Source organism: Melanotaenia boesemani, chromosome 4 (assembly GCF_017639745.1).
Source record: "Melanotaenia boesemani isolate fMelBoe1 chromosome 4, fMelBoe1.pri, whole genome shotgun sequence".
In the NCBI taxonomy this organism is placed as follows: Eukaryota; Metazoa; Chordata; class Actinopteri; order Atheriniformes; family Melanotaeniidae; genus Melanotaenia; species Melanotaenia boesemani.
The window spans coordinates 35,516,987-35,532,697 of NC_055685.1; the positions used below are offsets into that span (position 1 = coordinate 35,516,987).

At 39.6% G+C, this 15,711-nt stretch overlaps 1 protein-coding gene across 2 annotated transcripts in view; it reads left to right on the top strand.

The window, feature by feature from the left end:
- Window positions 1-345: 345 nt before the first annotated feature.
- LOC121637966 (testis-expressed protein 2-like) overlaps window positions 346-15,711 on the top strand; it is a 34,102-nt gene continuing 18,736 nt past the window's right edge. For both annotated transcript variants that reach the window (XM_041982349.1, XM_041982350.1), the window contains exons 1-2: window positions 346-513; window positions 999-1,102. The gene's annotated coding sequence lies outside the window, so the exon portion shown is untranslated. The remainder of the gene's footprint in view (window positions 514-998; window positions 1,103-15,711) is intronic.

Genomic DNA, 15,711 nt, shown 5'->3' on the forward strand with positions numbered 1-15,711 from the left:
ACATGGGGGAGGAAAAGTAGCTAAACTTGAGTTGTCTGTCTGTTTTTGTCTGAGAACTATTGATTTAAAGCTGATCGTGTTTATTTCTTGGTTTTAAAGCCATTTAAACTTTAAATTTCAATCAAGTCTTTTTTTATATTACTTTGTCTTGAACACACAACACAATATTGTACCAGCGTATTTACACTTTACACTGTTTACAACATCACATCTGTTTCCTCTTCCCCAGGCTAATAAGTAGATGTATCAAAAATCGATTATTCACTCACAGCTGTAGTAACGACCACTTATCCGGCTTCTGGGATCGATTACTCTGCCCTTGATGAAGCAGCCGTTTTTTTCTCCTCCAAGGAACTGGCTCCAGTAGACGGTTGTCAACAGGCTGCGCGAGAAAGCGAGTCGTTGACACAACTCTGTACGTGGACCTGATGACATAAACGTGATTGTGCCTTAATCTTTGGACTCATGTTAAAGTTTGTTTTTGTTCGGTGTAAATGAAGACCCTTACACACGGTAAGATGCTGTTGACTGGTCTCTTTTTAATGCAGTCCGTGACTTTGTTGAGATTACGTCGGTCAGGCACGGACTTTAAAAGTAATTTCTGACTTAGTTTCAGTCGTCCTCGTTTTTCTTTCTTATCGGTGCCCCTGTGTTGTCACGTTTAAGCTAGTAATGGCTAAAAGTGTGTCAGTTTGCATCGTTGTTAGCTTGCTGTACCTGCTTCACAAGACAAGCTGGTTTTTCCAGCTGCTGCTAAAGAAGTACATTTTTAGATCATGTTGTTAGCTTATATTAATTATCATTAACACATATAACCACTACATGAAGGTTTATAAATTATAATTATTAAGTCAAACGTTTCAGTCGCATTCCTCAAACGTTAAAAACGATACTAGAACTAGAAACACACCCATCAAGAAAATTCCACATGTCTCAGTCTTTAAGATGACGGGCTGCTTTATATATTTAACATTGTTTTGTCATTTCCCTGCTGACAGCGTGTTTCTCGGAGGCCCACTGAGCACCTCGGACATGTGAAACTTGATTCTGCTGTAGGCAGATGCAAGTCCCTGGCTGGATTGAATGGCAACGAGGATACAAGGTAAGCACTTAGCCAGTAAATCTGAACTCATTATTGATCCATTTCCTGAGCTACAAATGACCTGAGTGGGGTCAAAGTCTAGAGAGACTGAGAACGGAGACAGAAAACAAATAAGGGGACAGGAAAGAGAAATGAAACAGAATAATTAGAAACAGCTTCATGGTTACATACGTGTGTGTGTGTGTGTGTGTATATATATATATATATATATATATATATATATATACACAAACACACGCGCGTCCTGCCAATGCAAGAGTTGTAATATGATGTTTGATGCCATCTTTGTTCGACACATGCGTGAAGATGTTTTAAAAACTGAAATTCTAAACTCTCATAAGCTCAGGTCAGAACAGGCTTTTAGATGTTTGGTTGGCCAGAAGCTTGTGTTTTCTTTGTTCGACAGTACAAACATTACAGATGCTTTCAGGGGCCTGTTTGTGCAGCTTTGGCCAACATTTTCACATCAAGGCTCACAAGCAAAAGCTTTGAAGCCAAGTTGATAGCAGCAAGGTGTTTTACAGGTTTCTCTCCAGGCATTACCTGAGACATTTGCATGTTTATTTAACTGATTCCTATTAGTGTTCTTTTGTATATAATCAGTTTGTTTCCTAAAGTGGTTTTTATTAACTTCTTTTCCTTTTATTATTTAGGTCTTGTGAATGAAGCAACGTTACTGTTGTCCTTATCTAAACTCACTACAGAGCTGCACGATTCTGGAAAAAATGTAAACATGACTATTTTTTATCTTAGAATTAAGATCATGATTATCTTACTTTATATATATATATCTATATATATATATATATATATATATATATATATATATATATATATATATATATATATATATATATATATATATACACAAAATTTTTATTGCACTGATGAACCTGCTGAAAACTGGCCTAAAAATTCTTGGCCAGAAACACAAGCCTGTCAACATGTTGAGGCTTCAGTGACATGTCACAATGTTCCCTGCTGTGCTGAGCAGCCATTCAGAAGGTGAGCCTGTAGCAGGAATACACAGGTATTTCCTCGCTAGCACAGACAGTCGTGGATGTTGACCCTTATTTTTCCCCACCAGATTAAGGGGTCATCTTCACTATCAATGTTGCTTAGTAGATGATATGACATGAGTTCTGAGGACAATGCTTGTTTTATGTTGGCAGAATCAGGCTCAAAACTGGCATTTGCTGCTTTAAAGAAACTTCCAAGAGTCTTTCAGCCCTTGTTGGGGAGAGCAGGGGAGGCTCTGCTGGAAAAAGAACTAAAAACATTAATATTAAGCAATATTCTTTCACAACAATTTAAGTAGATTGTTGTACATGATGACTTACCATAGCTAGAGATATGCCACTCATCTCATCTGTGAGTTTCACTTTGACTGTGGCTTCTTTCTCCTCACAGATGTGATTAATTTTGAATCGGATCGAGAGTGGTGACTATGCCGAGTAGATCCTGAGTTTTTGGGTCTCTGTACTTTCCCAGGATGTTTGTCTTAAGTGATTTTGCGAAATCTGTGTAATCTTGCTCAGCCAAAAAAGACTTTTCAACAAAGGTGGACCACCGTCTTCTCAGAGGAGATGCTCACATATTGTTCTCTAGAAAGGGCATCAGTGAAGTTTGTTGATTGCTTCCAGGACTTCAGTGTCTTGCCATGTGGGAATCAAGCGTCTAGTTTTCCAATCAGAGGGCAGTACATGTGAAATGGCTGGAAGCTGTTGAAGTATCCTGTGGACCATTGCTTGCCTTGACCCCCATCTCATTGGGCACTCCGTTTTTAGTTTCTGCTTTGGTAGTTTGAGGTCTCGCCTCTGTTTCCAGCTGTGACTGAAAGAACCAACAATCTTTTTGCAGAGGCACGCTCAACTCTTGAATCTTTCATTTTATTCACTACAGGGAAAAAATATAAAGAACAAAACTGACTCAGTACATCAAATATTGTAAGGCTTTTTAAAATTATTATTGTTGTTGTTGTTGACACACATACAATCAAGTTCCTTGTTTTTGTTATTGTGACTTTTTAAAGGAGCTCCTCTATTGACAGATGAAGCCTATGGGCTAAACATTGCAAAAAATTAAATATCATATTATCCACAGACATTTGAATATGAAATGGAATAACAAAACATTACAAATGAACAAATATTAAATCTGCCTGAGCCCTACCCACTGATGCTATGTCGATGGGACGCGGTAATCTTGACCAGATGTATCAGCACAAAGGCTAGGCTCACACTGCAGGCTGAAGTGACCCAAATCTGATTTTTTTTGCCCCTATGCAACCTGTATCTGATCTTTTCATGACAGTCTGTACGACACAGATCTGATGTTTTTCAAATGCGACCCAGGCCACTTGGATATGTGGGCCTGCATCCGATACGTATCTGATCTTTTGCCATGCGACTTCAGTCTGAACGGCCAGGTCGCATTAATCCGACCTACACGTCATACACATCATTGTTTATAAACTCTTATCTGTAAAGGTGCTCATATCACTCTTCCATCACTCCTGACTGCGACTCCTTACCCACGTTTCTCTGTATAGACGTTGCTGCCACTGGTCCACAAAATGCCATGGCCAAAAATCTGGCTCTCGTCTTTTGCAATCTCCTTCAAACGATGCCATCGAAAATGTGCTGGCTACAGCTGGATAATAAATTAAAAATTGCAACTAAGCTCTGCTGTTACCGTCCATGTTTACTTCCGCAAACACGAAGACGTCACACACACACTCACTGTCACGTCGTCGTGTCTTCTACGCATGCGGGACACTTTTGGTACGCCCAAGGTTTTATACAGGAGTTCACATACAAGTTGCATTTAATTGGAAATGTGAACGGACTCTCAAAAAAATCTGATTTCACAAAAAAATCCGAATCCACTTTTTTTTTTTTTTTCCCAAACTGAATTTGTGTACTTAAATTTGAGTACTTGCTGATACTAAGTACCAATATGAGTACTAATGAATCCCATTACAGTTCATTGGTAAGGGAGGTGGACCAGAATGTCAGATCCGACACCTGAGTGGTCTCATATGGGTCATCCTGCAGCCGTCCTCTAAATGTAAGGCTGGAAAACAGGCAGGGTGCAGAAAGCAATACAAGTGCATTAAAAAAAAAGAGAAAAAAAAATAAAGATTAAAAGAAATGCAATTAATGAAATAAAAGCAGAAGGAATATGATAAAATAAAATAGATGAAATGCAAGAAATAAAGTTAGACAATATTAAAACATGATTCCAGCTTAAAAGAACCAGATGTAGATTTTGACTTCTAAATAAAAACTATGGAAATGGTGCAGATAACAGGTGGGTCTTCAACCTTGATTTAAATAAACTGAGTGTTTCAGCTGATCTGAGGATTTCTGGGAGTTTGTTCCAGACATATAGAGCATAGAAGCTGAATGCAGCTTCTCCATGTCTGGTTCTGACTCCGGGAACTGATAAGAAACTGGATTCAGATGACCTGAGGGTTCTGGTAGGTTCATACTGGGTCAAGAGGTCACTGATGTATTTTGGTCCTAAACCATTCAGAGCTTTATAGACCAGCAGCAGAACTTTAAAGTCTATTCTCTGACGTTGATTTTTTTAGGTAGAACCTGTAAAAACACTGTTACAATAATCAAGCCGACTAAAGATGAAAGCATGGACTAGTTTTTCCAGGTCCTGCTGAGACATTAGATCTTTTACCCTTGATATATTCTAAAGGTGATAGTAGGCTGATTTTGTAATTCCCTTAATGTGTTTCTCAAAGTTAAGGTCTGAGTCCATAATTACACCCAGATTTCTGGCCTGGTTGGTGGTTTTTAGTTGTATAGACTGAAACTCTGTGGTGACCTTGAATCGTTTCTCTTCGGCTCCAAAAACCATCACCTCAGTTTTGTTTTTGTTTAACTGAAGAAAGTTCAGACACATCCAGTCATTAATCTCCTCAATGCATTTACCAAGAGCCTTTATGGGGCCTCCATCTCCTGGTGACATTGTAATATATATCTGTGTGTCATCTGTGTAGCTATGGTAACTAATTTTGTTTTTCTTTATGATCTGTGCCAGTGGGAGCATGTAAATGTTAAACAGAAGAGGCCCCAGGATGGAACCTTGGGGAACTCCACATGTAATTCTTGTCTGCTCAGATGTAAAGTTAACTTCTGACACAAAGTACTTTCTATTCTCTAAATAAAATTTAAACCAGTGTAGTGCAGTGCCAGAGAGGCCCATCCAGTTCTCCAGTCATTTAAGTAATATATTGTGGTCGACTGTATCAAATGCAGCACTGAGGTCCAGTAAGACTAAGACTGACATTTTTCCATCATCTGTATTCAAACATATGTCATTAATGACTTTGGTCAGAGCATCTCAGTGCTGTGGTGCTGTCTAAAACCTGACTGGAAGACATCGTAGCAGCTGTTTTGTGTTAAAAAGTTGTTTAGCTGATGAAAAACAGCTTTTCAATTATCTAACATAGAAAAGGAAGATTTGAGATCGGCCTGTAGTTGCTCATTTGTGTCTTGTCTGGGTTGTCCCTTTTTATCAGGGGTTTGATTACAGCTGTTTTTAGAAGTTCTGGGAAGACGCCCAAAATTAAAAATAAGTTAACAATCTGTAACAGATCTGGCTCCAGAGTTCTTGAGACCTTTTTGAAGAAGCCTGTGGGCAGGATGTCCAAGCAGCAAGAGGAGAAGTTCAGCTGACATAAGATGTCGCCCAGATCTTTGCTGTTAATGGGATTAAACTGTGTTATGGTGCTTAAACTGGTTTAAACAGGACACGATATGTTTCCTGAACCTGCTGCTGATGAACCAACTGTTCGTATGATATTCTGGATTTTTTTGGTGAAGAATTTGGCAAACTCATTGCAGCCTTGGTGGAATAAATTTCAGGTGCTATTGACACAGGAGGGTTTGTTAACCTGTCAACAATAGCGAATAAGACCCGAGCATTATGATAGCTTTTGCTAATAACGTTAGAGAAATAGGACTTTCTTGCATTTTTCAGTTGTAGATTAAAAGAGTGAAGTTTTTCTTTATACATGTCATAATGAACCTGTTTCATTGCTATGCGGATGACACCCAGCTCTACCTCTCCACCAAGCCTAACTCTACCCTCCCACCATCTTCCCTCACAGATTGTCTTCAAGAGAATAAGTCCTGGTTCACCTCAAATTTTCTTAAACTAAACAGCAGCAAAACAGAAATTTTACTAGTAGGCACCAAATCCACTCTCTCCAAATCTGACCGTTTCTTCATTCCCATTGATGATTCTTCCATTTCCCCCTCCCCTCAGGTAAAGAGTCTGGGTGTCATCCTCGACAGCACTTTGTCTTTCACATCACATATCAATAACATAACCCGGTCAGCACCTTCGCAATATCAACCTCCTCCGCCCCTCCCTCACCCCTCACACCGCCGCCATACTCGTTCACAGTCTTGTCACCTCCCGTCTCGACTACTGTAACTCCCTTCTGTTCGGTCTTCCCCAAAAAAACACTTCATAGACTTCAACTGGTTCAGAATGCAGCAGCCCAGGTCATCACAAGAACCGTCTCCACCCATCACATTACCCCTGTTCTGCAGCAGCTCCACTGGCTCCCCGTCACCTACCGCATCCACTACAAAATCCTGCTGTTCACCTACAAGGCCATCCGTCACCTCGCTCCTCCCTACCTTTCTGATCTCCTCGATGTCTCAATACTAGTCCGTTCCCTTAGATCCTCCTCCTCCATCCACCTCATCGTCCCCCCAGCCCGCCTTGTTACCATGGGGAGCAGAGCTTTCAGCTGCTCTGCTCCTCATCTCTGGAACTCCCTCCCCCCAGACCTCCGTAACTCTGATTCAATACAACTGTTCAAATCCAAACTCAAAACACATCTTTTTAAACTGGCATACTCACCGTAATATTTCACACTGCTTTTATTATTGTTTTATGTATCCGTTAATTTATGAATGTATTTATTGATTTGTTTTATTCTTGTGTTTTATCCTGTAAGGTGACCTTGAGTGTCAAGAAAGGCGCCAACAAATAAAATGTATTATTATTATTATTAGATTTGCTTTTCTCCATCTGCGCACGGCTTTCCAACACTCTCTTTTTCCATGCTTTACCTGTGTGGAATTTCTCCAGACTTTTTCTTTCCAGAGACAACTTTCACCTTAATAGGAGCAATGACATCCATAATACTTAACATTTTAGCATTAAAACTAGTGACAAGCTGGCTAAACTGCCTGACAGGGCAGGTGTTGAAGAGAAGACCTGGTTAAACATCCCAGTTGTGTTTTTAGTTATGCACCGTTTTGTGAACAGGAATCGTACTCTCAAAGAAAACACAGTAATGGTCAGACAGGCCCACATCACACACAGTAACCTTGGAAACATCCAAACCCTTCGAAGTCACCAAGTCCAGAGTGTGTCCTTTAATGTGTGTGAGCTCTGTTATATGCTGAGTCAGCCCAAAGTTGTCCAGACTGTTACCCAGATCTTTAGTCACTTTGTCCTGAGGGTTGTCTACATAGATGTTAAAATCACACAGTCAAAATCCGAACAGATTGTAGCCAGCAGTTCACTAAACTCTTCATAAAATTCTGCACAGTGCCCTGGTGGGCTATAGAAATTTAGATATTTTATAATAAGCTTTCAACTTAAGAGCCACATATTCAAAACAAGTAAAACTTCCAAGTGATAACTGCTTACACTGAAATGATTCATTAAATAAAACTGCAACCCCCCCTCCTCTCCTGTTCAGTCTGACCTCACTGATAGAGTAAACCCCTCCCAACTTTACTTTTATCAGAGCAGCTGTGTTATCTTGGTTTAACCAAGTTTCTGTTAAAAACATAAAATCAAGGTTGTGCTCAGTTATAAAAATCATTAATTAAAAATGTTTTCCCTGCTAATGACCAAACTTTTAATAATTCCCCAGAATAGACCTTACCGGGGAGGCTGAGGAGTGTGATCCCCCTGTAGTTGGAGCACACCCTCTGGTCCCCCTTTTTGAAGAGGGAGACCACCACCCCAGTCTGCCAGTCCAGGGGAACTGTCCCCGATGTCCATGCGATGCTTGACAGCCCTACAGCATTCAGAGCCTTAAGGACTCTGGGCAGACCTCATCCACGCCTGGGGCCTTGGCACTGAGGAGCTTTTTAACCACCTCAGCGACCTCAGCCCCAGATATAGGAGAGCCAGCACCAGCTACCCCAGACTCTGCTTCCTCATCGGAAGACTTGTTGGTGGGATTGAGAAGGTCTTTGAAGTATTCCCTCCACCGATTACAAGATCTTTTATGTTTCACTCCCAGTACATCGTTATAAAAAAGACAAACAGGAGGGTTACTTCCCTACTAAATTGTCTTTGCTGACCTGATTATTTTATGGATGTTTATTCTCAGCTACATAAAGTCATATAAAACTATATCAAGTTTGTCAAGTTCAGACATTGTAAACAGCAGCTGTCACTGAGGTAGATTTGTTGTTTTTTTTCTTTAAAAAAGGAGGATCTTTCTCTTAAATGGAGAAAGATAAGTGTGTCATTTGAGGAAAAAGCAAAAACAGGATTGTAAGAGGCGGATGGATGTGTTTCAGTCGGAGCAGCAGGTGCAGTGAAAGAAGAAATCACTCTGATGCATCACATCAGCACAGCTGACAGCATATCAAAATGATTTGAAGAAGGATCGCCATTTCCTTTCTCCTTCAGGATGTTTAAAAATAAACACACTGAATGGTAATCCTCACAGTCTGAGTGGATCTAGAATGGATTTCTTCAAATTTAATGTACAAAATTCATCCAGACTTGTAACATCACTTAGTTAAATTTAGGAGTATTTTGCTTTGCAAACCGAGTATTTTAGTCTACCCATTCTGCAGTGCAGGTAGCAGCAGTTATATAATCACCAGTCCTGTTTTTCCTTTAAGGGAGTGTGTCATATTCATTTTCACTGCAACACGAAGAACATGTGCTGCTTATCAAATTCAGTGTATTGACACAACCCCCCTTTGACTGTACACCTGTTCATAGCTTTAACTCCAAGCCTCCAAGTTCTCACCAGGTCCAAACTATTTTTATTCAACTGACTTTTAGATTTTTTTTTTCCACTTAACACCAGCTGACATGAACACATTGTTTTTTTTCTGTTTGACATAAAAAAAATAGTTGTTGAATTATGTGGAATTAACATGAAAGTTTTAGTATTTTACCTAAATTGATTTAAAAAAAGATGGCTTCTAGATTTATTTATTTATTTCCCCAGATTTAGATTTGCAAGACAGAAAACTTGTCCTTTGCTAACCCTTGCTGGCTCTTGGTCCGTAAGCTTGTTGTGGCTTTTAGGGTCCCGACTCATGGCCTAGATGGATTATAAGCAATTTTAAAAAACTTCTATTTCTAACAGCATAACATTTTAATCAGAGGTTTCAGTTAAGGGTTGTTTGCTTTCAGCATATTGTCATAATAGCTGAGATCAAAATTATGTTTACACAAAATTATAATGCATTTCCTGGATTATCACGTCTGTGAGAGGACAGCGTACATCCAGCACTGCTGCTCCACATGGGCGGCATCAACAAGCACTTCGGCATTTTATGAAGTTGCTGGAGAAAATAAAAACTTGTGAACTGACACAGTCTACAGCTGTGCGACCTGATGAGTGGTGTGTTTACAACAACAGAGCCAGCAGACACATTTACTTTATACACAACAACCAAAAAAAAAAACGTTTTGGGGCACAGGCTGGGTTTAGAGCAGCACTACCACCGCAGAATCTGGATCCTGAATCTGCAAAGATGTGAAACTGGGAGCTATAACAATTTCCGCTACAGATAAAACAGTCCTATGGTGCAGCTAAGGGTGGGCCATGTATGGAATATACTTCATGTAACCTGAGTTCAGTGCGAGTTCATGCTTCTTCTGAACAAGTTTAAGGTTCACTTCATTCAGTTTAAAATGAATAGCTCACATTCATAGCTCACCATTTCAATTTTGACCTAGTTCAAAGTTTAGTTTATTTCAGCTGTTTTAAGTTGGAAATGAGAATGAAAGACTGAACTTGAGAAACCTATAACTAACCTGTTGCTGGGAAGTCAAACCCCTGAAGGGTGCAGGCAGTGTGATCGGGGCTGTTGGCAGGGGGTCTTGCCCTTTCTTAACCTGTTAAGCCCGACGGACCCACTGGTGGGTCCAACAGGTGTAAACACAAGTTCATGTGTGTAAAAAAGTTACTTTAGTGATGTAAGGATATGTTATTTATAATGTGTCTTAAAGAAGAATACCTAATGCCACTAAATCAACTCTTCAAGTGCATTTGGTCAACAAAGAATTTGTTTAAGAACAACTTTAAAATACGTATGCCACAAACAACAGCGCCACCATAACGAGTAACACCCGAAACAAAATGCAACACAACACGTGATCCGTTCACTCCACCCCAACATATTGGGTATCAAATGAAACTAGAAAAGCTGCACTTTCATATGATACATATCGAACAGCGTTCATTTCTTTGCTTCATTATAACTTTTTATCCATTTAGAACGAAGGATAAAAGCCATAAACATGTCCAAGAAATTACAAAGAGCCAAATACACCGTGTTGGAAGTTCTGGGGGAAATACAGACACAGCACAATTTAGCACAGTTTGCGTATCCAAGTGGCCAAATGGAGAGTCCGCCTGGTACTATCCACACTAAAACCTGCATAAAAGCTATGAGCTATTCTATTCTCATTAAACTTTGTACAGTTGTAGTCAAGGAGTTGCTGAATGCATGCAGTGGTATCTGTATGCACAGAACGATTTCTATCATGATGTTTTCATCTGTGTACAACAAAACAAAAAAAAATGCTGAGGATATTATTTTTTGTAACCTATGGTTTATGACAATTTGCACAGGCATATTAACATTCACAATGTTTCTGACACTGGATTTATATTCCATACCTTCTTACCTATCCATTGAAACCACGCTTATGTATATTGACCTAAAAATTAACCAACAGGTAAAAACAAACCACAACTCCTCGGGCTTAAAGGGTTAATTGCTTTTTTGTTTGTTTGTTTTTTTTTTATGCCGAGGACTTGCAGATATCTTCTCAAACTGACCGGATGCTTCAGCTCCACATCTCTCATCCGATTTGATGGTTCAAAGTTGATGGTGCTGCTTTTTAACTGCAGGCAGGCATGACTTACATAGTAATGTTAGATTTTTACTGTCAGAGTCTTCTGCAGACAGACATATTTCCATAAGTAATCGTAAGCATGTGATACACACTACATCTGCAGCTTCTCTCCTTTCACATCCACTTGCTATTTAGAGTCAGACTACACAGATGTTGTGTTGCCAGTTTCCTATCCTAGAGTGTGCAGTGCATGGATGGTAACGTAGTGTGAAGTCGGTGTAGCGCCGGTGAAAATGTAGGTAGGCAGTGAATGTTACAGGATCTCATATAATCCGGAGAAATTCATGTTCAAGTTCTTTATTTACAGTTATGTTGCATTCGTTTGAGGGTTCACAGAAAAATGAACGTATTCATGCTCAACACTGCTTGATGGACTCTAAAGACAATGGAAGTAAGTACCTGCATCGAGGTAGTTTACAGGCATTAAGAGTTTGAAACTGAATGTGAGCCTTGGTTCAAAAGAAAAACATCACTGGAGATGTGGCCATGTGGTGTTTGATTTATAGAAATAGCTGAGGGATTTTGCAGAATAGTTTGGGGGCTGCTGCGTCATATCGTTGACAGTCATGAAGAAGATATTCAGTCTTTACTCATATAAATAAAGACGTAAAGCAGTAAATACATGGCCCATCTTAAAACCAACAGCAGTTTTAATAACAGTACAAGCCCAGCCTCTTGACAGATAAACCATGTGGTTTATCAGAACAATATCCAAAGCTTTATTGGTCTTGTGGTAAAGGTGTGTCTTTTTTTAGACTTTAAAAGATATATGTGATATTTGTCAGTAAAATATTGTTCGTACAAAATGCAGAGCAACATTTACAGAACTACACATTGAGATAAATTTCTATGTCGACATGAACTTGTCCGTTTGCAAGAACACATGTTAAAGTCTGTGGAGAAGCTCGTCCTTCCATCCTCATTCATGCAGCTGCCAGAAACAGCACTGTTGTTGTACACAGGCTGATGACCATCCCCGAGACATCACTGCCAGCTTGCAGTGAATTTCAGAACTTTACAGGTGCTGCTTTTCCCGTGCACCAGTAGCAGTCGTCTCACTCCCGTCATCATAATGATGACTTGTTACCAGCAGGAACAGACAGATGCAAGGTGGGAGGTGGGGAGGTATAAATATAGCCCGTCTATAAATAAAGCCTCTGAGTTTCTCATTTGAAACTGAGACATAATTCACAAAGCTGCAGTGCATTTACAGGCTTAAATGTCTTCAGCATCAGTCAGTTCATTGAGATGTGAACCCTAAGGAACATTGCAGCCGTTTTTCATGAGACTAAAGCCACTCCTTTTCAATTTCATGCAGTCATTCACCATTTCATGGTCCAATGAGCTGCTCTCACACTGCAACAATGTGGTCTTTTGTCATAACTGCCAGAGAAATGCTTCGGCCTATTCCTTTCACTTTGTTAAGCACTGATAGCAACAGTGATTAAATATTAGATTTTAGTTTCCTGTTGATTCTTTGTTGTAAACAGTTCTTTAAGTTTCTTGCATCTGACAATCTTTCTTTACTCTTAAATAACTGTGCTCCATCTCTTTCACTGTGCAGCTTTACTATTTGTAATATTTCATTTTTTTCTTCCATCTTTTAGTCAGTCGTGATGTTGCTTCTCATTACTGTGTGTTGTCTCGTGGGATTCAGAGGGTTGCTGTTGCGGAACTGAATTCAAGGGAAGAACAGTTTCTGAGACAATCTCACAAATGCGTTTGGGGGTTTTATTTTAATTGTCTGTATTTGGGGAAAACTGACAAATGCAGTTTGTTGATATCAGGCAGGGCCTGGAAACTATTTGGTACAACAAAAGAGTCTTTGTGGAGGGAAAGCAGGAAGTTGGCCGTATGCTCTCCAGGGTTTGACCAGATGTGGTTTAATGAGCAGATGATTTCCTCAAAGTTCCCATTTCTTTGTTGTCTTGTTGGCTACTGGACATTCACTTTGACCCTGGTTCATTTCAGGATGGATCTTTTAGTAGATAAAAAAGTTTGTTGAGCAGATCAGACAGTTGAGCTTCATCAAAATCTTGAGGATATTGACCCCATAAGAAATCCATCTCTTCTCTCAGAAATATGAACCATGATTAAACCTAGCATTTGGGTTGAAGGATTATAAAACAGAGCTCTGTTTTTCCTTAATAGGGTCTGTGTGGAACACGTTACAAGGCAGCTGGATTCTTGGAAGTTTTGCAAGGTCTCAGACATCAGGGAATCCATATGATCAATATCTGAGCCCAGTCAGCATCCTGTTTTAGCAGAAACATGCATGTTTATGGTGAAACAATAGTCAATGATGGTGGCTTCTGGGGAGGTTTGTGTAAATGTTGACATACATGATTGTGTGACGGTGTTGAGCCGCCCCCTGTTTTGTTATTATTTTGCTTCCAAGCTTTCTTATAACCTGTTAAAGTGGTCTTGAGCAATCGTTCTCCTGGCTATCTGAAGGTCTTTCCATGTTTTTCTTTGAACATTAACTACCTTTTCACTCATATGTAGTCCAATTTTTATATCTGATCATTTTCATTTCCTGCAGACACTTTACTCCTAGCAGCCTGTCACAAAAACAAGTCATTTGTTCACATTTATATAATTACACCTATGAAAAAAAAACCAAGATAACATAGTTCAACACATATGAAATAGTAGTTTTACACCAACAAGGGGATTTCCAATGAGCTATTAACTGAAAACTAGGCCTATGTCAGCATGGTGTGCAGTGTGACCTCAAAACATTTTGAGGAAGCTAGACGAGTGTTAGTGTTAGTTAGTGTTAGGCTCAAAAGAAACGATCTACATTATATGAAAGTAATGTCCTGGGAAAATAGGAGCAAATCCAGCAAAGACCTGACACAAGACCTGAGAGATGCATCTGGACCTCCAGTGAAGCCTCATCAGAAATGGACTCAACAGAAGGGTGGTTGTCAGGGACGGAAAACGGGGAGAAAAGGCCTACGTATGCCAAATGACAAAAACTTGACTGAAAATTAGTATTAAAAGGCCTGATGGATCGGCAGACCCTCCCCAGAGTCCAGACCTCAACAGTTGAATCAGTGTGGGATCATCTTGAGAGAGTGTGGAACAAAAGGCCGCCAACATCCAAACAAGAGCTTTGGGAAGTCTTTCAAGAAGTCTGGAGGAATCTTCTGTGATTAGTTGGAGCCTTTGGTCAGACTGCCTAAGTCTCTGTCACCGTAGCAGAGAGGCAGATCTGTGATCGGTGTCAGTTTTGTCACTGCAGCAGCAAAAGCGTTCATCCAAAAATAATGAGGGTTTGTTGATGTGCTTAAGAAGTTAAGTGGCAAGTGCATTATTTAACACAGAGTCTGGTTCAATGAACTGACAAGGTCTGAAACAGAAGCAAACGGTATTAATTACTCTCCAAATGGCTTTTCTGTTTGTGTAAAGCCAGGGCCACTGTGCTACGAAACGCTGCTTTTACAGTCTCTTTCAAAGCATTTCTCCCTCTCTCTCCCTGTTTCTTAAACTAGAATTCTTTTTAACTTTATAGCCTTGGTCAACGCTCTGTCACATGCTCCTCACAAGTTACTGTTGTAATCCACGGCTGAGCTGTTGCAAGCAGCAATTGAGCAATGCAGCTATCTTGATGACCATTTGACAATAAGTCATAAGTCCTGAAAAACAAATTCTTTGAATTCACTTGTCACTTAAGTCTACTTGGCTCCTGCTCATGATGCATTTTATTTTTCAGATTCCAGAAATTGATTTAAAAATCTACTTAGATAGAACCATACTGCTAAAAACACTCCATTAGAGCCACAATAAAAACTTGGCAGTCCTTTCTGCTTCATATGTGAAAACATAATATGTCTACACTGATATGGACAATGGTAAATAATAATTAAATCTTCTAAAATTACTTCCTCTCAGGCATGTCTTTCACACACCAAATCTGCTCCACAAGATCAAGTTAAATCCCTCAAGTTGGTGGCTTGACTGTTTATTCTTATTATTTATAATATTTCATTAAAAGTCCTTACCAGTTTTTAAGCTATAAAATTAGAATACAAAAGAGGAATAAAGATATAAATCCTTCCAGGTGTATTTTACAGTTGTACAAATGAGTGAATACTAAGATTTATGTCTGGTTGCACAGATTAATGTCATACTTGAATTTAAAAAAAAAACAACAGTATAGCAAAATTTTTCAAGACATTGTGCTGCTGTGGCTGCTGGCAGTCAGTTGATACTCATAATGATCTCACCGTCCAACATTTCAGTCCCAGCCTGTGCCACTAGTCGGTCAGCATTCTTGAGAACTGGTTCATTTCTGCTGGGCTGCCAGTGTTTGTCTCCAGAACATGAAATCTGAAAGTACTCTGTGAAATGCTTTCCAAACAGGCTCATTCCCGTACCAAAGCATTCTCAACACACCTTTGTTTTTCTTATTCAGCAAGCTACACCAAGCATCATGTAGT